This window comes from Mus pahari, chromosome 3 (assembly GCF_900095145.1).
Source record: "Mus pahari chromosome 3, PAHARI_EIJ_v1.1, whole genome shotgun sequence".
In the NCBI taxonomy this organism is placed as follows: Eukaryota; Metazoa; Chordata; class Mammalia; order Rodentia; family Muridae; genus Mus; species Mus pahari.
The window spans coordinates 100639125-100660033 of NC_034592.1; the positions used below are offsets into that span (position 1 = coordinate 100639125).

The window sequence follows — 20909 nt, forward strand, 5'->3', positions numbered from 1 at the left end:
CATCACTCCATGGCTTCTACATCAGCTCCTGATTCCTGCCCTGCTTGAGTTCCAGTCCTGACTTCCTTGGTGATGAACAGAAATGTGGAAGTGTAAGCCGAATAAACCCTTTCCTCCCCAACTTGCTTCTTGGTCATGATGTTTGTGCAGGAATAGAAACCCTAAGACAGTGGTCTATGCAGGAAAGTATATGGAATTTTTCTTCATTTGGTGCAACTGTTCTTAATTTATGCTGGTATTAGTTTTCTAATGTTATTTGGTGGTGGTATCTTAAGGGCATCTTATTTAGAAATATTCCTAAACCCTCATTATTAGCTACTTCTTACTATAATGAAACAGCTGAGGAAGGGCACTTTATAAAGAAAAAAAGTTCATTTAGTTCACAGATGTTGAGGATGGAAGTCCAAACCACAGGGTTCAGACTCAGCTGAAGGTCTTGTTGACTGTTCCATGGCATTGTAAAAGGATGTTTATCTGGTCTATGTCCTTCTGTCTTAGTTAGGGGTTTTTATTGTCTAATAAAATACCATGGCAAAAAGCAAGGTGGAGTGCAAAGAGCTCATTTCACTTCCATTTCCATATTACAGCCCATCATTAAAGTAAGTCAGGGCAGGGACTCAGACTAGAAACCTGGAGCTGGGCCTGAGGCAGAGGCCACGGAGGGGTGCTGCTTACTGCCTTGACCTCCATGGCTTGCTCAGCCTGCTTTCGTGTGCCATTCAGAACCAGCACCCTCCTCACAGTGGGCTGGGCCCTCCGATGTTGATCACTAAGTAAGAAAAAGAACCAGACTAGTGCCCTGCTAAATCTTATGGTGGCATTTTCTAAATAGAGCGTCCATCTTTCCAAATGACTCTAGCGTGTGTTAATAGTCAACTATCCAGGATATCTTACAAAGCCATGAAGATGCGACCTTGAAACTCTACCACCCGATCATTCCCCAAAGGAGCCATCTCTCAACATCATAGTCAGGCCAAGTTTCTACTCTCTTAATATCATTAATATATTGCTGAAGCTTGGTCTTTTGTTGTGTATTGTAATGCTAAATACTGGCCCCCGAGTCTGGTTACCCCTAGGGATGAGGAGATTATCACATATACCAAGTGATGCTCTGTGACCTTGCTCCTTAATTTAAAACTATTGGTTGAAGACAAATGCCTGCAGCCTATAACTGGGCAGAAAAGAGGTAGGCAGGGTTTTGGTTTCTGATCTTGGATTCTGAGGCAAGACCACGAGGGAGAAGAGAAGACAGGGGAGAAAGAAGACGCCATGGAGTAGGTGAGTAATGAAAACATGGCCATGAAGGTTGGCCAACTGGAGTTAAGAGCAGCCCAGACGGAACATGGCAACTTATAGTTTGGGGGTGTTGATAGGGAAATAGCTACTAATGGCTTAAAGGGTAGATATCTGCCTAGCTTGACTAGTTTAAAGGGCTATTATAAAGATTGTGTGTCTTTTATCTGACAACTAAATGATCTAAGGTGAGGTAGAAACCCTTGATTGAGAATATTTATTACAATGTGCACACACACACGCACACACACACACACACACACACACACACACACGTGTTCTTTCCTATGCTTCTGTGCCAATCGGTTGCTGTTAATTTTGGTGTTTGGTCCTTGGAGATGCACTTCCTCAAGCACAGTCCAGTCCCTGAGAGGGTCTCTACGGACTGGACTGCGGACTGCATTGTGGTGCTGGCTCTGGGGTAGCCCTGTCTGCAGCAGACCATCTGGCTGTGGTTCTCCGACTGCCTTTCTCTCCTCATCTCACAGCTCCCCTGCTCTCAAGGCTCCTTCACTCATCCATCCCATTAGGTCCTGGGAGGAAGGGGTTGCTTCTGAGAACAGCGTTGCCAGGGAGACTGCCGCCTGGAAATAGCAGCTACTTTTCTTAGTCTCTTTTCCAGTTCCCACTTTCAAAATCTTTCCCCTTTTTTCACAGCTTCAGGCTAAGACACAAAACAGCTGTGCTACTGTTTGAAAACTGCAGCTCACATGTAAAATGCCCGGTTCTTGGCAGAACGGCTTCTCAGCACTTCGTGTTGTTAGAGAAGTAAGCAAAGCCTATCTGCTTATTCTGATATAACTCTTACGTGCTTTAATTACACAAGTGATACTCTCTCATTGTTAGAAATGTGGAAAGCAGCTTATGATAATCTCCAAATTGAGCGTTGCCAGGAGATAGTATTTCCATCACTTCTAAACCCTCTAGTTCATATGTTTTAGCAGCACGGTTTTGCCTTCACACTTAGAATTCTAATGTGCCTGAGTTGGGTTATAGGTGGGGCATGGGGGCCCTCTGTTCCCCTTGACTGTAACCTGCACACAGGTTCCTCTGTGGATCTCTCAGGGTCCTCTGTGATAGCAGATGCACCACCAATGGCACAATAGCTTTGAGATATCCGGTACCTGGAAGGTAGGACACCTGGTATTATGACATTGATGGGCCTTTTATTTCTCCATATTCAACCTTTTCAATTTTTAAACACCTTGTCATTTGTGTGTGTGCATAATATGTGCTATGCAGTGTGTGTGTGTGTGTTGCACACACATGCCAGGGCACCTGTGGAGGTCAAAGGACAGCTCTCAGGATTGATTCTCACTGACTGTGTGGGGTCCAGGGATCGAACTCAGGTCTTTGGTTTTGGTGGGAAGTTCTTTTATCCACTGAGGCATTTTGCTGTCCTCTGCTTTTATCTATTTAAGGATTTATCTTAACAGAGCCCATTAGTTCGAGTCTCAAAAAGGTCTGAGAATATATATTTCCGTGAATGTTAATGAAAGTCTCATGCAAATATTTTTTTCTTGAGAAATAGTTTTGAGGATCTGAGCAATTTCCCATTCAAACTGAAACTTAACAGCAAAATGGATTAAGTGTTAAGTATTTAAGAACAAAAAGGCAGAAAACTATTGGAGTAGGATTTTCTCCCACTACTTTGGAGTTTGATGTTTAGCCTTGGTGTATTCCTCACACGAACACACACACACACACACACACACACACACACGCACACACGCGCACACACACATACACTGATGCCTGGCACTTTGATCCCTCACACATTGAGCTTGAAACTGAAATGTTACCTTACATCTGACATCTCTACATTTACCATCACGAGGGAGTCAAATAGCACACAACACTAAACTTAGAATCGACGTGGATGGCCATGGAGCTGAATTCTTAAAAAGATTATGCTTTGCTTATTCCAGTAGGCCATAAACACTGCTCAAGTGTTATATTTCTAACGTTTTTTTATAGTTTTGCCTATTTTAAGATTGCTAGCAGGATTTTTCCCCCAAATTAAGAACACAGAGCACATCCTTTAAAAATGAGCTCACTGCTTGCAGAGACAGCCCGGTGGGTCACGCGCCCTCTGTACAAGCACGAGGACCTGAGTATGAATATCCAGTGTCCGCAATAAAAAGCCAGACACGGTGGCACGCGCCTGTAATCTCAGGACTGTGGGTCAGAGACGGGCAGATGCCTGGTGCTTCCTGGACAGCCAGTCTAACCTAGTGAGTTCCCAGTTCAGTGGAAGATAGGATCTCATAAAAGAAGGGTCCAAAAGATAGAGGAAGACTCTTAACATTGTCCTCTAACCCTGCCTGCACATATACACATACACAACAATAGTGTGATTACACCTTGGAAATACATGTACTTTTCTAGTGTGAACAGAGCTGGAGAGTTTATTGCTTAGGAGTTCCCTTCTTGTGTTGAGTTTTCTGTGTGTTGGGGCCCATTCCCAGTCGCAGGTTCTAAGCTAAGCACCTGTTAAACCCACAGAAAACTCAGTCTTGTTTTTTGGACCGGTAAGCAGCTGATCCTCATCTGTCTTTCCTCAGCCCTTGACTGTCCTGAGGCAGAGTGAGGTTGTGGCTCTGCCTTCTGTCACGTGTCTCATTGCCCTGCCTAGGCATTTTTTGTCCCCAGTAAATGCAGTACTTGCTTCATTTATCTCTTTTGTGACCACAACAGAATTTAGGATAGAGCTTAATAACTAACCAAGGTAAGACCTTTGCCCAATCCAGTCATGGAACTCCTTTCAGTTACTGTGGTTTGTTTTCTTAATGTGTGATTGCAGCAGTATTCTCCTATAAATACACGGTTTTGAGAAGAAGCAGAATCCTATAGTACTTGGAATGCTGAAACAGGAGGATAGCTGTAATTTTGAGATCAGCTACATATTGAGTGCCAGGCTAGCCAGGGCGTTATAGCAAGACCCTGTCACAAACAAGCAGACAAATAGACGGATAGATGGACAAAACGAGTTGAGAGGGCCAAAATTCAAGTGTAACAGGAAGCATTTGTTGAGCTTCCTTGAATAGTTTAGGGCAGATCCCTCTGCGCCTCGGGGTTGTGGCGCCCCCTAGTGGCTTCACGGAGCTCCTTTCTCTAGGTTTCTGGCGCGCAGATTATTCCATGGTGGTCTTCCCCTCCTTCCTGCTGGTTGCTTCAGTCTGTCAGAGCAACCTCAGCACGTATTTGAAATCAGTGAGACTCGGAGTCTTCATTCCCTCTTCCATGGCTTTACACGGAAGCAGATCGCAGGGCAAGGAAACCATCGCTCACATCCTTTATTTCCCGTGCTGGATGCTCACTGTAAGAAAATGAATCCTTCCCATGTTTTGGGGGAGATCCTACAATGAGGTGAGGTGCACGGAGCTGAGGAAGAGGGCTTGACCAGGGTACAAGTCTCCACAGGTTCTTGTGAGGATGCCTCTGGGCCGATCCTCCACAGCCACAAGCAGCACAAGATCTCCACAGCTTCTAAACCTCTTGAATCAGCTTGACTCAAGACCCGGGATGTGAACTCCTTCGATTTATATACAGGTCTGCGGAGGGCTCGACACTCTTTTCTCTTTGTAGCTTAGGCATCAGCATAAAGTCTTATCTACACTACAGTATGTGGTTAACAACCCCTAATTGTCAACTTAATGACTAGGTCCTTGTGAGTAGGTGACCCCCCCCCCAACCAGCTCCAATTTAATATGGAAAACATTTCCCTTGGACGTTTCCCTTAATTTTTCTGTAGCACCCCTGTATATGAGCAGGAAGAGTCCCTAGATTTAAAAAAAAAAACCTACATTAAATAACAAAGTATTAGTGTTTTTCACCCTTTCAAGGGGGGAACAAACTGAATTCTTCAGGCAGATTGTTATTGCTTTGAGGGCAATATTGTTTTAATTTCTTTTTTTAAAAGTTTTTTTTTTTCATTTCATATGTATATACAGGTTTTATTCCTGCGTGTATGTGTACCATGTGTGTGCCGGGCCCTCAGGGAAGCCAGAAAAGGCATGTCAGATCCTCTAGGCCTGAAGTTACAAATAGTTGTGAGTTACTGTGTGGGTGCCGGAAACTGAACCCAGGTCCTTTGCAAGAGCAGCCAGTGCTCTTAAGCACTAAGCTAAGTCTCCAGCCCCTGTTTTAATGTCTGATGGGCTCCTAGGAGCAGCAGTGTTATGGGAGGTCAAGATCATTTATTCTGGATCCTGTGGAGATCCTAGCACTCTGCTGTCTGTGACCTGACTCTGCAGGCCCTGAGGGGGTAAGTGTCTAAAGAAAGTCCTTGGGTGCATCTAGCAGGAGCAATGAAAATGGGATTTAGCAGAGACCACACTAAACTTGAAGCTCCCTGCCAACTGCAATGGCATAGAGCTCTAGATGGCTGTCAAGTTTTGGGATATTTAAATCTTTTGAGCTATTTTTTGTACTGTTGCTTTCAAAAAGCTGTAAAAGTTTAAGTATCGGGCTATGAACACGTGCAACTAAGCTGTAGCCCAAGGCTCAATCCCCACTGAGAAAGAGTTTCTCCCTTGTGCTAGAGCATCCCCTGAGCCTGAATGGTCCTGCACTGTGGGATCCTCTCAGCATCCTGTGACTGCTGCTGCTTTGTGGAGTCCTCTCAGCATCCTGTGACTGTCCCTGCACTGTGGAGTCCTCTCAGCATCCTGTGACTGTCCCTGCACTGTGGAGTCCTCTCAGCATCCTGTGACTGCTCCTGCACCGTGGCATCATCTTCCTACGTCTCCTTGTTGCTCTCCTCCTCTGTTCTCTCAAATAGATGTCAGATCAGTGCCAGGCTATGCTTTTTCTCAACAAAGTGCACTCCCTGATGTCCTCAGCACTGCACCTCACCCACCATGCCTTGCTCTGACATTGACTACTCTGATCTGCGCCCTGATTATGTGAGGGCAGAGATGACTGAGGAAAGAGAGGATGTCCTTCTCTGGCCATGTGGGATGGAGCATGGCTATAATCCTAGCACATTGAGAGGCTGAGGCAAGATGCTACCTGCAAGTCTGAGGCTATCCTAATGTGTTCCAGGCTAGCCTGTGTGTTGTGATCCTGTGTCACTGTGGTTCTAGCTTTTAGAAATGAGTGAGTGAGTGAGTGAGTGAGTGAGTGAGTGAATTAATGAATGAATGAAGCCATTCTCGCTAGAAAACCCTGGCAGCAGGCCCTGCACCTTCTGATGTAGTTCTTTTCTGTTTCTGGGCATCTTGGTTTGCTGCTGTCTTGGAATGCTGGGATGCAATCTGAACTGGCTAGTAAGGTGAACAGGAGTGTGTGCATCCTGAGGTCCCCAAAGGACATGGAAGCATCTGGGTATCCTTATTTTTTCCCCACAGGGTGAGTTTCTTCAGTAACTTCCCAGAAAGATGCTTGATGAGTGGTCATTGTTCCTTTGTTCCTCATTTTCCCGGGATCTGAGCAGTAGGAATGGAGGTGGGGTCGGACATTGGCCCCAATAGAGCCAACTGCTATTTCCCCTTTTCTGTAGTGGTTTATTAAGCTCCATGCAAACAGTACCCAATTGGGCAGGCTCAAAAGCCAGAAATTGGAATTCATATGCATGTAGTTTAGGGTCTGCAGTGGTATGCATATATATATATATATATATATATATATATATATATATATATATATGTGTGTGTGTGTGTGTGTATACATACATATCATACATATATATGTACACATACACACATATCATATATATATGTATATACATACATATCTATGATATGTTTAGCTAATGTAGATGATATATGTGTATATATAGGTAAACTGAGATATATATAAAGAAAGTGTACAAATTGCTTTGTACAGGTGCATGTGTGCCTATATATATTTATAGGTCTATGTGTTTGTGTATGTGTGCCTGTGTGTGCATGTCCCTATGTGGACTCATGCATACGGGTAGTCAGAGTTAGGGTAGGAACTGCAGAAATGTTGCTTCAAATGTGAAGCGCTAGGGTTGCCTCTGTTGTGTCAGGGCAGTAACTGTGGAATGAAGCCAAGCAAACCCCTTCCACACCATGGGTGAGCCCCAGAATCCATTCAGCTACTTAACTGAGCCATTAGGAGAATCAAATGTATAATGCATAGCACAGTCCAATGCATATCCATAACAAATTGATGGTTATATGCATGGTTGCAATAATTACAAACTGTGGATCCTCTTGAAGCGCACTTGGTTGGTGTGGTTTAAACCTATGGAGGTCAAGTGGAGAGAGAATAACACTCAAACCATGGTTTACTTTATCAGAAATCCCAGGATTTCGGCAATTAAAGATCATTTAAAAGCAATCACTCTGAAGTTGACTTTCTTGTTATCTGAGTGGTCTTGACTTGCTACAAAACATACTTTGGGAGTATCAGGAAGGACCCTTGGCTTTTAGTGAGTATTAGCTAAAGTAATGTTATTGCCTGAGTGCCACAGTCAGGACCTCACTTTGGGTCCCCAATCTGTGGGGAACGGGTCTCTTGGTTGCAGGTGAGCGAGGGTTCGGCGGATGAGTGACAGACAGTCCACACGAGAGAGAGTGTAAAACTGAATGTATTGATCAAAATGAGCATATCTTTAATACAGAATCAAACAAGAAAAGTGGGGCAGGATACATCCATTGTAACAAATGACACAAGACAAAGGATAGAATACATGAAAAGACCAGGGGNTGGGACCAGGCAGCTTGAGGAGGAAGCCAGGTGCAAGGCTAGTCAATAGTTGAACCCCCGCTGTCAGGGGCCCCCAGTAATTCCTCCATATGCTGTCCCTTTGGGCCTAGCAGAAGAACCTGTTTTGGGGGGGTTCTGCTCTGGCAGATCTCATGAATAGTGCAATACCACATCCCCCCTATTTCCTAGGCCTTGGTAAATAGTTGCATATGAACGTGACCTCCACAGGTGTACTACTCTAAGCTTTGCCCTGGGCTTGGCTCTGTTCTTTGTGATGCTTAATCAGTTTCACCAGTCTTTACTAGAAGTGAATTAGAATGTTAATGAACAGGCAACCTTATTGCTGAATTCCGAGCTCCTGGCTTTAAGGAATTATCAGGACTTTGGAACACTGGCTTTAAGGGAATTTCACCTATGGTAAAAGTTTAATCTTTAAAGGCATTAATAATATTGAAAGAGAGCATATATCATACTGGCATGCGGATAGGGTTCGTGTATATAGATTATTGAAAATGCCAGGACTCTAGGAGGCTGAATCTCCTTGAGATTCTTTTCCTCAGGACTCGTTCCAGGTTTTCAGGCCTGTTGTGAATCACCACTAGAGTGGGCGTGGCACCTGGGTATACAGAGCAAAGCCCCAGCTAGCAGGTAGACTGCTTGACAAAAGAAGTCCATTCTTTGGGTATAGCCAGAACCAATACCCAAAGCCGGAAGTTCTTCTGAGGATCATGGAGATGGACTCTGGCTAAAGGTTATTTCAAATGAAACTTCCCTGAGGCCACAAGGACATAGTTTAGAAGTTGAACCTGGGTCAGGGTGAGGTCAACTGGGCTTCAGGATGGCCCTGGTGTTCCTGATGTGGCCACACTATGGTCTAGAAAGATGAGCATGTGAAGTTCAAAGGTCTGCTTGGGGAATTGCCCTCCTTCAAGCTGCATATATCCTTTCCTTTAAAGACATCTAAGTAGTGGTTCTCAATAGAGGTGTGGTGACTCCCAACAATAAACTTATTCTGTTGTTACTTCATAACTGTAATTTTGCTACTGTTATGAATCATGATGTAGATATCTGATATGCAGGATATCTGATATGTTACCCCCAAAGGGGTCACGACCCACAGATTGAGAACTGCTGGTGCTCCTAAACTGAATGTAGTATAAACTTGGTTTCTCTTCATGTTTATAGAGCCCAGTCCTTGTTTGGGTAGTTATAAGCATCAGAGTACACTCGACTTAAAAACAAATGATTGTAAAACTAAGGTGTAGCTGCTTGTGACGCCGAGGGAAAGTGTGGGAACCCATGTACCACTTAACTGTAGCATCTTTTTCTTTTCCTTCAGAACTTGGGTGTAGGTGAGAGGTATGTATGGGTTTTTTAATCAAAGTGGAGATTTAAAAACTCACCTTTGTTCCCCATGAAGCTGGTTGGAGGGTGCAGTCTTGACCCCGTGGCCAAGTGGACATCACCGATGAGCTAGACCTACAGTGTAGACACACACCAGCTAGTCTAGTCCATGCCCCTGTTACAAAGTCAGGCTCCCTAAACCCTGGCAAAGAACAAACAGTGGATCTCCTTTCCCAACTCTAGGAAAGAAGAGCTGGAAAGAAACCAGAGTAGTCACGTGGAGTACATCAGGCTCCTTCTAGAATCTTCTTGATAAATAACAGAAGTGAGTAAGGAGGAGTATAGAATTGATTTAGAAACAGAAGATCTGCAGGGGCCAGAGAATCTCAACACTGCCTGCTATATGATGTGGGATGCTCTGTGCAGTTCACGTTCTAGGCAGCTAGAAGATAGGGTTTCACTAGCCAGAGTTGACATAGTACCTTTCTCCTGAAGAGCCTTCATTAACCTCCACCTTTTCAAGAGGATATTAGCCTTGAATACTTGTTTTCCTCCTAGCCCATGTCTTTAACAAATGTTCTTGTCTCCCGAGATGGCCTCTGACTTGTTTGGTTTTAGAGTGATGGTTTATATGTGGTGTTACTATGTCATACGGTGATGCATGTATGCATTGTGGAAAGGTTAAGTAGAGCCAATGGTCAGATCTTTCTCCTAAGGATTTAAAGGGCAGACTTAAAGAGGGAACACAGCGACACAAAGCTGCACAGAGTACAAATAGAAGTTTTGTAGGAGTGTGGTGCAAGTGAGAGGCGAGGATGGAACAAGCAGGAGGAGAGAAGATTCTAGAATGTTACTGACAGCTATTTTTTCCGCCACACATGCTTTTGAATATCCAAAAAGAATTTCTTTTGAAATTGTGTTCTGGATCCTGCGGTGTGTTTGGTCCTGGGACACCGGAAACTGCATTTCCCTGGAGTGGGTGTGAGCTCAGGGCATGGGGTAGGGTTTTCAGTACTGGGTCCCGGAGGATTTGTGAACTCTCATGTAAAATCAGAGGAGGCACTTACGGCAGAGAAGATTTGGTTATCAGCTCTGGCTTTCTTTGAATGACTCAAACTTAATAAACCTTACTGCATCTGGGGAGCGGCAGCAAATAGCTTCCACAGAGGGCATCCATCCGAGCAGTTACCAAGACATCCGAGGTTCACTACAGTCAACTATAGTGTATTGTCAGCTTGCATGCTTCTATTGTCCCACACCCTCAGTTTCAAGCAATCTCTAATGTACTTTCTATCTTTATGGATTGTAGTGGTTTGAATGGGGGACATCCCCCACAGACTTGGGTGTTTAAACAGTTGACCCCCAGTTGATGGCACTGTTTGGGGGAGGTTTAGGAAATGAAGCTTTGCAGGAGGACTTACATCATGGTGAAGGGTGATCATATCTACAAGGTCTGAATTTCTTTTTCTTTTTTGATTGCTTATTAATGTTCCTCACAGTTTATGTAAGGGTCCAAGAATCACTGAAAGAAGACCCCAGACTCAGATAGTATGCAGAGACAAAGAACATGTATTTTGCAGAAACAACCAGCTGTGACACAGCTGGAGCATTTTCTCAATTAGTGATCAAGGGGGGAGGTCCCCTTGTGGGTGGTGCCATCTCTAGGCTGGTAGTCTTGGGTTCTATAAGAGAGCAGGCTGAGCAAACCAGGGGAAGCAAGCCAGTAAAGCACATCCCTCCATGGCCTCTGCATCAGCTCCTGCTCCCTGACCTGCTTCCAGTCCTGACTTCCTTTGGTGATGAACAGCAGTATGGAAGTGTAAGCTGAATAAACCCTTTCCTCCTCAACTTGCTTCTTGGTCATGATGTTTGTGTAGGAATAGAAACCCTGACTAAGACAAGTCATGATCTTCTTCATTATAAATGCTTACAACTAACAAGATAGGCTATCAATGGTGCTATGATAGATTGTATTCCGTGGATGTAGATTATCAGTCATTCCATTTAAAGGAAATCTGAGGGCTGGGGAGATAGATCAATTAGCTTGCTTTGTAACCACTAGGACCTGAGTTTGGATTTCTTGCCCCCGCGTGAAAAACCAGAAGGTTGGCAGCATGCTCCTGTCATCCCAGCACTGAGGGATGGGGAGACACAGGCATATCCCTGGGGGTTGCTGACCAGCCAGTCCAACCAATGAGAAAGCAGGTCTCAGAAATAAGGTAGAGAGTGACTGAGGAGGATACATGACATCAACATCAGATCTTCACATTCACACACATATAATGTACACCTACCCACAGACCTTCTGTATAATCCTGAATATACATACATGCATACATACACGAACACACACATAGACACACACATACACACACACACACATGCAAGAACACAGCTAATATAATTTCTAGGATCCTCATTTTGAATTTGGATAGGAGCTTTTTTTATGCATTAAACTGAATAATTATACATTAAATACAACACCGAATAATTGAACAATGAATAATTATGCACTAAATATAACAACATTGAAACGACAACTTAAATTCACCAAAATAAAGCAGCGTCTCCTCCTAACTTTATGCTGTGTTTTTATAATACTGCAAAGAAAGACAAGACAATGCCATTAGCAATTATCTAGCTGGTATTTACTTGTGTAATGGTCACCTTCTGCATATGAATCCATATATGTGTATTCTGTATTTGAGCTAAAGTTTAATGGTAAAGACTAAATACCACAGTGTTCAGGATGATTTTTAGCTTGAGTTGCACAGCATCTCCCCTCCTCTTTGCCAGCTGCTGCTTTCTACTCCATGTACTCAGAAGATGCAAACCTTAGTTTCAGATGAGACCTGATTGGATTTACACCACTTAGCATAATGTCTTCTCCCCACTACTCCTAAATTAGTATAAGAATGGACATAGCACCCTTTGAACACCCTTTGAAGCAAGAGGTGTGCCTACAATTTCTTTCCAGGTACTTCTCTTCTTCAAATGTGATTGGAATGGATCCTCTTTTGTGAAAGAGGCAATCATCATTGGAAGAGTCTTAGTCAGGGAGGAGAGATCTGAGAGGATTGTAGAAAGGAGATCCATGGCCTTGATGACACTGAGAAAGGTCTGGGGACCAAAGCATCCCTCAGACCATGCACATTCTTGGAGTGTGAATTGGCTCAAACAGTTCACATCAGTGTTCCCACTTCAGTGTCAGCCTTTTCAGAATGAGCCTTGTGCTGCCTGTAGCCCTAAGAGCCTAATGTGCGCTACAAGCTCAGAAAAGGAACCAGCTTAAGACAAATATGCAGAGGTCCAGCCTAGGCTTAGCAAAAGCTGGTGAAGGCATAGCTTCCCAAGGCTGGAGAGATGGCTCAGCAGTTAAGAGCACATACAACTCTTTAAGAGTTTGGTCCTAGTACCTACACAGGACAACTCTGGACTATCTACAACTCCAGAGTCAGGGGATCCACTATCTCTTGCCTCTATGGTACTGTGTGTGTGTGCACATGCCCATTCCTCTCACATAATTTAAAATAATAAAAATAAATCTTAAGGACATAGCTTCTAGCCCTTTTGTCTAAGATTAAGCACAGAGGGCATTCAACTGTTATTATGAAAGCCTATTGGTGCACTTGGGTACTAAGCATCCCAAATTTATATGCCTTTGTTAATAATTTTTAAAATTATCGTGCAAAGGAATGGGTTCTACTCTCATGCCTATGTGTCTTTATGCTTTGCTCTCATGTGTACCGCCCCGCTCGCTCCTCCATGCCTCCCTTCGGATCACATGTCACACACATTCCATCACCATAAGATGTCTTCCTTTCCTCTCATGATCACCTTTCTGGTTTCACCTTTGTCCCACCTCCTTCACATATAATTTTAAACCTAGGTTCTGCATATGGGAAAAAAAAACCCTACAGTGTTTGCATTTCTGAATCTGGCTTATTTCACTTAGCACAATGATTTCCAGTTCCATTTATTTCCTGCCGCTCAGCCCAGAGAGAGCTCAAAAGCCTTAGCTGAGAGCCCAGTGATGGTGGAGGTATCTCTTAGGAGGCTCTCACATTGCCTCTTCCTGTGGCCTTGTCTGTGGCAGCCTATGGACAAGAGCTAGCTGTTGCTCTGTGTTGACAGGATGTATCTCTCCATCATATGTGAATCTTGACAAAGCAGCCTGAGATATTTTCAGCAAAGCACTTGGCTTTGGGGTGGGAAATCTGGATGTATAAAGTCGCACAGTGGTATGGAATTCTTTACATCTGGTCCATCTAAAACAAAAGCTGCTATAGTTACTGGGACACTGGAGATGAAATACAAAGGGGGTACAGAATTGCAGTTGCCGACCGGGTTTGCTAAGATTTGAAAATGCCATCTGATATTCCATTCATATCAAACATAGATAAAAAGTGCTGAAATCGAGTCCCATCAAAGAAAGGGATGACTAGACGTTGGTTGTGCTGACAATGCATAGGTCAAAGGTCTGCTTTTGAAGGCTGGCTTGCTAGATACCACATGACCTGTGACAGCGACTGTTTAAAGCTGACAAGGCATACTTTTGGAGTATGCTATAGGACTGGAGACTTCCAGCTATATGTCACAGTGAAACATTATTTGGAGGATCCGTTGATGAGAAATCACCTGGACATCTTGGCACTTTGTTAAGCCTTATGTGGAAATCTGTTAGGTGCTACCTGCATTCTTTGTGACATCACAGCTAAGTACCATTTGGATCCCATCACTCCCATTTCTGCAAAAATCCAACAATGCTACTGTCTTAGTCAGGGTTTCTATTCCTGCACAAACATCATGACCAAGAAGCAGTTGGGGAGGAAAGGGTTTATTCAGCTTACACTTTCCATATTGCTGTTGATCACAAAAGGATGCAGGACTGGAACTCAAGCAAGTCAGGAAGCAGGAGCTGATGCAGAGGCCATGGAGGGATGTTACTGGCTTGCTTCCTCTAGCTTGCTCAGCCTGTTCTCTTATATGCCACGACCACTCTAGTAGTGACTCACAAAGGTCTAAAAACCTGGAGGAGTCCTGAGGAAAAAGTGTCTCAAGGACTGCCTCCTGGAGTCCTGGCATTTTCAACAGTCTATATACTCGAACCCTATCTGCATGTTAGTATGGTGTATGCTCTCTCTCTCAGTATTATTAATGCCTCTAAAGATTGAATTTTTACCATAAGTAAAGTTCCCACCAGTGTTCCAAAGTCCTAAAAATTCCTTAAAGCCAGGAGCTCTGAATTCAGTATTTACCAAGGCCTAGGAAATAGAGGGGTTGTGGTATTGCATTATTCATGAGAAGGTCTGCTAGTGCGGAACCCCCTGGTGCTAGCTTTCACAAGGCTCAAAGGAGAAGCACAAATTGTGACTAGGGTGTGAAATCCTTACCTGTCTTTAGCTGACCCTAGGCAGAACTGCTTTATCTTAACTGTAAACATTACCTGGCTCCTGTAAGTCCCTTTGAAGTCATTCCTCTGTTTTGTGTCAAGTAACTTCAATGTACTTTGCCTACTGTGACATCCTACTCCTTTGTTCTCTGTACTTTATAACACTGGTGTTCACTTTATGAGAATGCATTCAGTTTCTCTCTCTCTCTCTCTCTCTCTCTCTCTCTCTCTCTCTCTCTCTCTTGTGTGAACTGTCTGTCACTCATTCGCCGAATCCTCGCTCACTTGCAACCAAGAGACCCCGTTCCACACAGATCGGGGACCCAAAGTGAGGCCCGTCTGTGCCACTTATAGAACCCAAGACTACCAGCCCAGAGATGGTCCCACCCACAAGGGGCCTTTCTCCCTTGGTCACTAATTGAGAAAATGCCTTACAGCTGGATCTCATGGGGGCATTTCCCCAACGGAAGCTCCTTTCTCTGTGATAACTCCAGCTTGTGTCAAGTTGACACAAAACTAGCCAGTACAGCTACCTTCATTGAGAAGTCCAAACTCGGACTCTGAAGCTTCGTGCAAGGCTTAGAACACTCTCTTACACTGGAAGCTGTCAATGTTGGAGGTCGTAAACCGGGGCTTGCCGGGGATTGGAGGTATAAGCCTGCTGAAAGACTTCTGCAGATGGATTCTGTGTAGGTCTTAGCTAGGGATAGCTAGCCGCACAAGAGCTGTACTGTAATTACCCGGACAGTTGCTGATGCTGTAGTCCACAAGGCACTGCTTAAACTTGTTCATTGTTAAATATACTACCCAATAATGAAAGACCTTTGTAAAAATTGCAATGGTGTACATGTTTGGTTTGATTTTTCCTTTAACACTGATGGCTGCTGTTGAATGAGCAGCTTAGTGGCTGTTTTAGGACGAGTTTGAAGGCTTTTCTGGAATGTTGCCACCAGAAGAGTTCCTTCCACAATCCTCAAACACTGCAAATTACAATTAAAACACGTGGGGCTGGTGAGATGGCTCATCTGTTAAAAGCACTGACTGCTTTTCCAAAGGGCCTGAGTTCAAATCCCAGCAACCACATGGTGGCTCACAACCATCTGTAATAAGATCTGACACCCTCTTCTGGTGTGTCTGAAGACAGCTATAGTGTACTTATATATAACAATAACTAAATCTTAAAAAACCAATTAAAACATGTACATTAAGAAACTAAGTTGTGGCTGCTGCAGAGCAGAGCCTAAGCTGCAGCCAAGAGGAGGGAGGAGAAGGAGGTGGTGGAAGAAGCCAGCACTGGGCCTCTGGGATGTCAGTATTTACAGAGCACATCATGTGTGAATACAAACTAGTGGTCCTTGGTTCAGGAGGCATGGGGAAGTCTGCTCTGATAGTTCAGTTTGTTCAGGGAATTTTTGTTGAAAAATATGACTCAACAAAAGAAGATTCCTGCAGGAAGCAAGTTGAAGTAGATCGCCAACAGTGTATGTTGGAAATCCTGGACCCCGCAGGAACAGAGCAGTTTACAGCAATGAGGGATTTGTATATGAAGAATAGCCAAGGGTTTGCACAAGCTTATTCAATTACAGGTCAGTCTACATTTAATGACTTACAAGATTTGAGAGAACAGATTTTACAGGTTAAAGACACAGAAGATGTTCCAATGATTTTGGTGGGCAATAAATGTGACCTGGAAGAAGGAATGGGTAGTTGGCAAAGAACAAGGCCAGAATTTAGCAAGACAGTGGTGTAACGGAGCCTTTTTAGAATCTTCTGCAAAGTCAAAGATTGATGTTAATGAGATATTTTATGAGCTGGTCAGACAGATAAATAGAAAAACGCCAGTAGAAAAGAAGAAGCCCAAGAAGAAATCATATCTGCTGCTCTAGACCGGAAGTCAGCAGCAGCTCTGTGCCAGAGTACAGACATGAAGAACTGCTGTCTACCTGGAAAGTGACAGCAGTCCGGACTTCAAAAACGAAATCTCAAGAGGCGTCTCCTGCTTTATATATTATGTGAAGAATCTAGATCTTATATTGGTTTGCACAAGTTCCCTAGAGACAAAGTTGTTCTGCGTTTATCTCCTGGAAGTAAGGCATAGTATTTCTCCTTTGCAGTAGCAGTTATAACAGATGTGAAATAAGATACTTGACTCTAGTACAATTATACAGAAGAGCATGGACACATTTCAAATGTTAGGTATTACTACTATAATCAAATGCTCTCACATTGACATTTTTATCATGACTCCTCCCTGTCAAGCACTGAAAAGTTGAACCATCATACTTTACATCTGAAGTGGTTGTTAATCACTGGCTCACATTTCTCCTGGTCATGTGCTGCTCCATTTCTGGTTTAAACTTCATATGGCCAATCTATTTTTTGAAAATCTTAGCAATTCTAAAGGTATAACAGTCTTTCATGATTTCAATTTACATTTCTAAAAATAATTGAATATAGTTTTTTTGGGTTCTGTTGTCTGCACATCTTCTTTGGTAAGACATAGTTATCCAAATCTTTTGCTGTCTTGGAGATTGGGTGCTTTAAAAAATATCTCTGTGGCTTAACAGTTCTTTATATATTCTGGATACAGTTCTTTTCATCAGATGAGTTGCAAATATTTTCTCCAAGTCTGTGGCTTGATTTTAATTTTCTAAAATAAATTTAAAGAGCAAAAACAATTTGATAAGGCATACTTTATTCGTGGTTGCTTTCCAGAGTTATGCCTTTAGTGATGTGACTCTGTAATCTTTGCCTAATTTAAGATCTCTGAGACTCTCCTCTACATTTTCTCTTACGGAGTTTTGAATTTTGGTTATATTTAGGTCTCTGAGTCATTTTAAGTTAGATTTGATAGATGTCCAGATTATATATTTCTGGCTAGTTTAACTAGAGAGATAAATTTTAAGAGAATATTGTGGGAGAGAAAGTTCAGTGGTGTCTCCAGGCACTTACTATTCTTCCTAAGCACACGGGAAGAGTGTGCCCACTTTCCCTTCTATGTTAGGGATCAAGCCAGTAAGCAGCGCCCATCCATGGTCTCTGCATCAGCTCCTGTCTGCAGTTAAACCGTTTTAAACGTATTCCCATCTAGTTAGGAATAAATGAGACCCAGACGATGGTTATTTTATTTGGCTTTGACAATGACTGCTGGCTGGCTCCTTCCCCAGCGGTGTTCCCTAAATACTTGCTGTTTCTCCTGGCCAATGTGCTCATGGTCCATCTCCTCTCATGGTGGCTTTCTCCTCCTCTTCCTGTCTTGTCCTTCCTTTCTCTCTTCTCCTCTGCAACTCCCAATCAGGAAATTCAAAACCCGCCTACCTTTAATCCCTCCAATAATTGGCTGTAGCCATTTTTATTTAACTAATAGTTTTAAATTAAGGGGCAAGGTTTGTACAACAAGAGCTGGTAATCATGAGAATTCACTAATACGTAACTAGATCTTTGGGCACAGAATTTAGCATTACAGTATATAGCAACAGATCAAACAATACCTGCCTCCAGGTTCCTGCCCTGTTTGAGTTCCTGTCCTGACTTCCTTTAATGATGCACAGCAATATGGAAGTGTAAGCCAAATAAATCCTTTCCTCACAACTTGCTTTTTGGTCCTGGTGTTTCATCACAGCAATAGAAACCCTAACTAAGGTTGGTACTAGAAGTGTGGTATTGCTGTGACAGACCTGACCGTATTTTGGGGAGGATTGCTCAAGGACTTTGGGATGTTAGGTTAAAGCTAACAAACAAACAAGAAAAAACATTAAGTGTGGAGAGCTCAGTGGGATGTTCTGTGGAAGCTTGGAAGACAAGAATACTGAGAGCAGGGAAGGCAATTGAAGCCTGGTTTGTAAAATTTTAGAGGGAAGTTTAAAGGGGTACTTTCATCTTTTGGACTGAGATTTTTGTCCTTCTGGCAAGCTGGGGCTGAAAAGTCAGCTGTTATTAACAAGAGACAAGTAACACTGATGTGAACCTTTGCCTGACGGAGACAACCGATGCTGGTTAGCTGGAGGTGAGAAATTAGTGGTGATTGAGAAGAGACCAGCATCACTGGGGTGAAGGCTTCTAGGAAATGTTTGCTCAGGGTCAGCTCACACAAGCTGTGTTCCAGAAGCTGCAGAGGTTGTAGCCCCAGCTGGCAGCTGAACTTGCAAGTGTTCAAGAGTCACCCGGGGAGTACTGGTTTTAAAGGCGTGGAGGGGTCATCGCAAACAGCCAAGGCTTGCCACTGGGAGCCGTGCAGAGAGGCCATTGGTAAAGGTACAGCCTCAGTGACAGTTGATGGCCCAGGACTGAAGGGGTCATGCAGAGAAGTTGAGGCTTGGCACCATGAAGAGAGCCTGTGAGAGGATACCAGTGAGAGAGCAGTCTGGATGCAGCAGAAGTCTCTAGTACCATGGGAGGACCACCAAGAACAATAGTAGTGGGGCCATGGGAGCCTAGAAGTCAGGCTGTGTGTGCTGCAGAGGGCAGAGCTGGAGAGGTAACTCAAGCTGCCTGACAGAGCACAGAAGATCAAGAGTGAATCCCGGGTAATTGGACAGATAGTTAGTTATGCTGCTGGAATTTGGTTTTGCTTGGTTCAGATTCTGACTGGGCCCTGGATTTAATCTCTAAAAGAGAGTATTTAATTTAATTTTGAGTTTTACAGGAGCCCACAGCGGAAAGATTTTGAGAGCTTTTAAAAGAGATTTTTAGAGAGATTGGGTATTTTAAAGAGACTGGAATTAATGTGTTTGAATTTGTAAAGACGGTGGGACTTTGAAAATCATTTATCTTTATAATGCAAGATCTTGGGGATAAAATAAGAAAAGAAATGTATGGATTAATGATGTGTTTGTGTGTAGAGTTGACAAAGGGTCAGTTGGGCTGGCTCTCTGTATGTTAACTTGACACATAAATTGGAGTTATCTGAATGGCGGTAACCTCGATGGTGGTGTGGCCTTCCTAAGATCCAGCTGTGAGGCATTTTCTTAATTAGTGATTGATGGAGTGGGCCTGGCCCATTGTGGATAGTTTCATCCCTGGGCTGGTGGTCCTGGGCTTTATAAGAAAGCAGACTGAACAAACCATGGGAATTAAGCCAGTAAGCAGCACTCATTCATATAGTCTCTGCATCAGATGCTGCCTTCAGGTTCCTGCCCTGTTTGAGTTCCAGTCCTGACTTTCTTCAATGATGAACAGCAGTATGGAAGTGTCAGCCAAATAAATCCTTTTCTCTCAACTTGTTTTCTGTTCCTGGTGTTTTATAGAGTAATGGAAACCCTAAGGCACTTACACCCAGGTAATATAACTGAGTCTTAAGCTATACAATATTGACAGCATAGTACACTATCTTCTTTCCAAATTTCACTAGTCAGCTATCTTCATAATCATACATGCATACTTTCCATATCTTTTTGAAGGAACTCAGTTGCTAGGTGTCCAAAATAGCAGAGCCACAAAAGGATTTCAGATCCTGAATTATCTCACAGAAGACCATTGATTTAGTTATATACTTGTATTAGTCAGGGCTTTCTAGAATCACAGAATGTTTGGAATGTCTTTCTATATTGAGGGAATTTGTTATGAAGACTTATAGTCTGTAGTCTAACTCCCCAATAATGGTCAGCTGTGGATGGGAAGTCCAAGAATCTAGTAGTTGCTCAGTCCCACAAGGCTAGTTGTTTCAGCTGGTCTTCTGTAGAAGTAGATCCCAACAGATGTGCTGGCAAGTAAATGCAAGCAGGCAAAGAAGAGTGAATCTTCCTTCTTCCAATGTCCTTATGTAAGTCTCCACAGAAGGTGTGGCCCAGATTAAATGTGTGTACCACCACACCTGGATCTGGGACTTGTTTTGTCCCAGGCTGGCCTTGAACTCAGAGATCTTCTTGCCTTAGTTTCCTAGGATTAAAGGTGTGTAGTATCTTTCCTGGGTATAAGCTTTTCATAGTCACTGTGCCTCAAGATCTCCATGCCAAGATCCAGGTCAGAAACGTGTGTCTTCCAGCCTCAAGATCTGTATCCCGGGTGAACCCCCCTCCAATTCTGGATTGTAGTTCATTTCAGATATATTCACATTGACAACCAGGAATAGCCACTACAATACCGCAACAAAATAAACAACCCCAAACCTGAGTGGTTCAAATAACAACGTTTCATTATCTCTTTGATTATGAGTTGACTGGGCTCAGCTGATTTTTTTTTTTTTTTTTTTTTTTTTTTATTT

General features: G+C 43.3%; 1 pseudogene; it reads left to right on the forward strand.

Moving 5' to 3' along the window:
• The first annotated feature begins 16037 nt into the window (after positions 1-16037).
• Positions 16038-16593, forward strand: LOC110319328 (annotated as a pseudogene).
• Positions 16594-20909: the final 4316 nt, after the last annotated feature.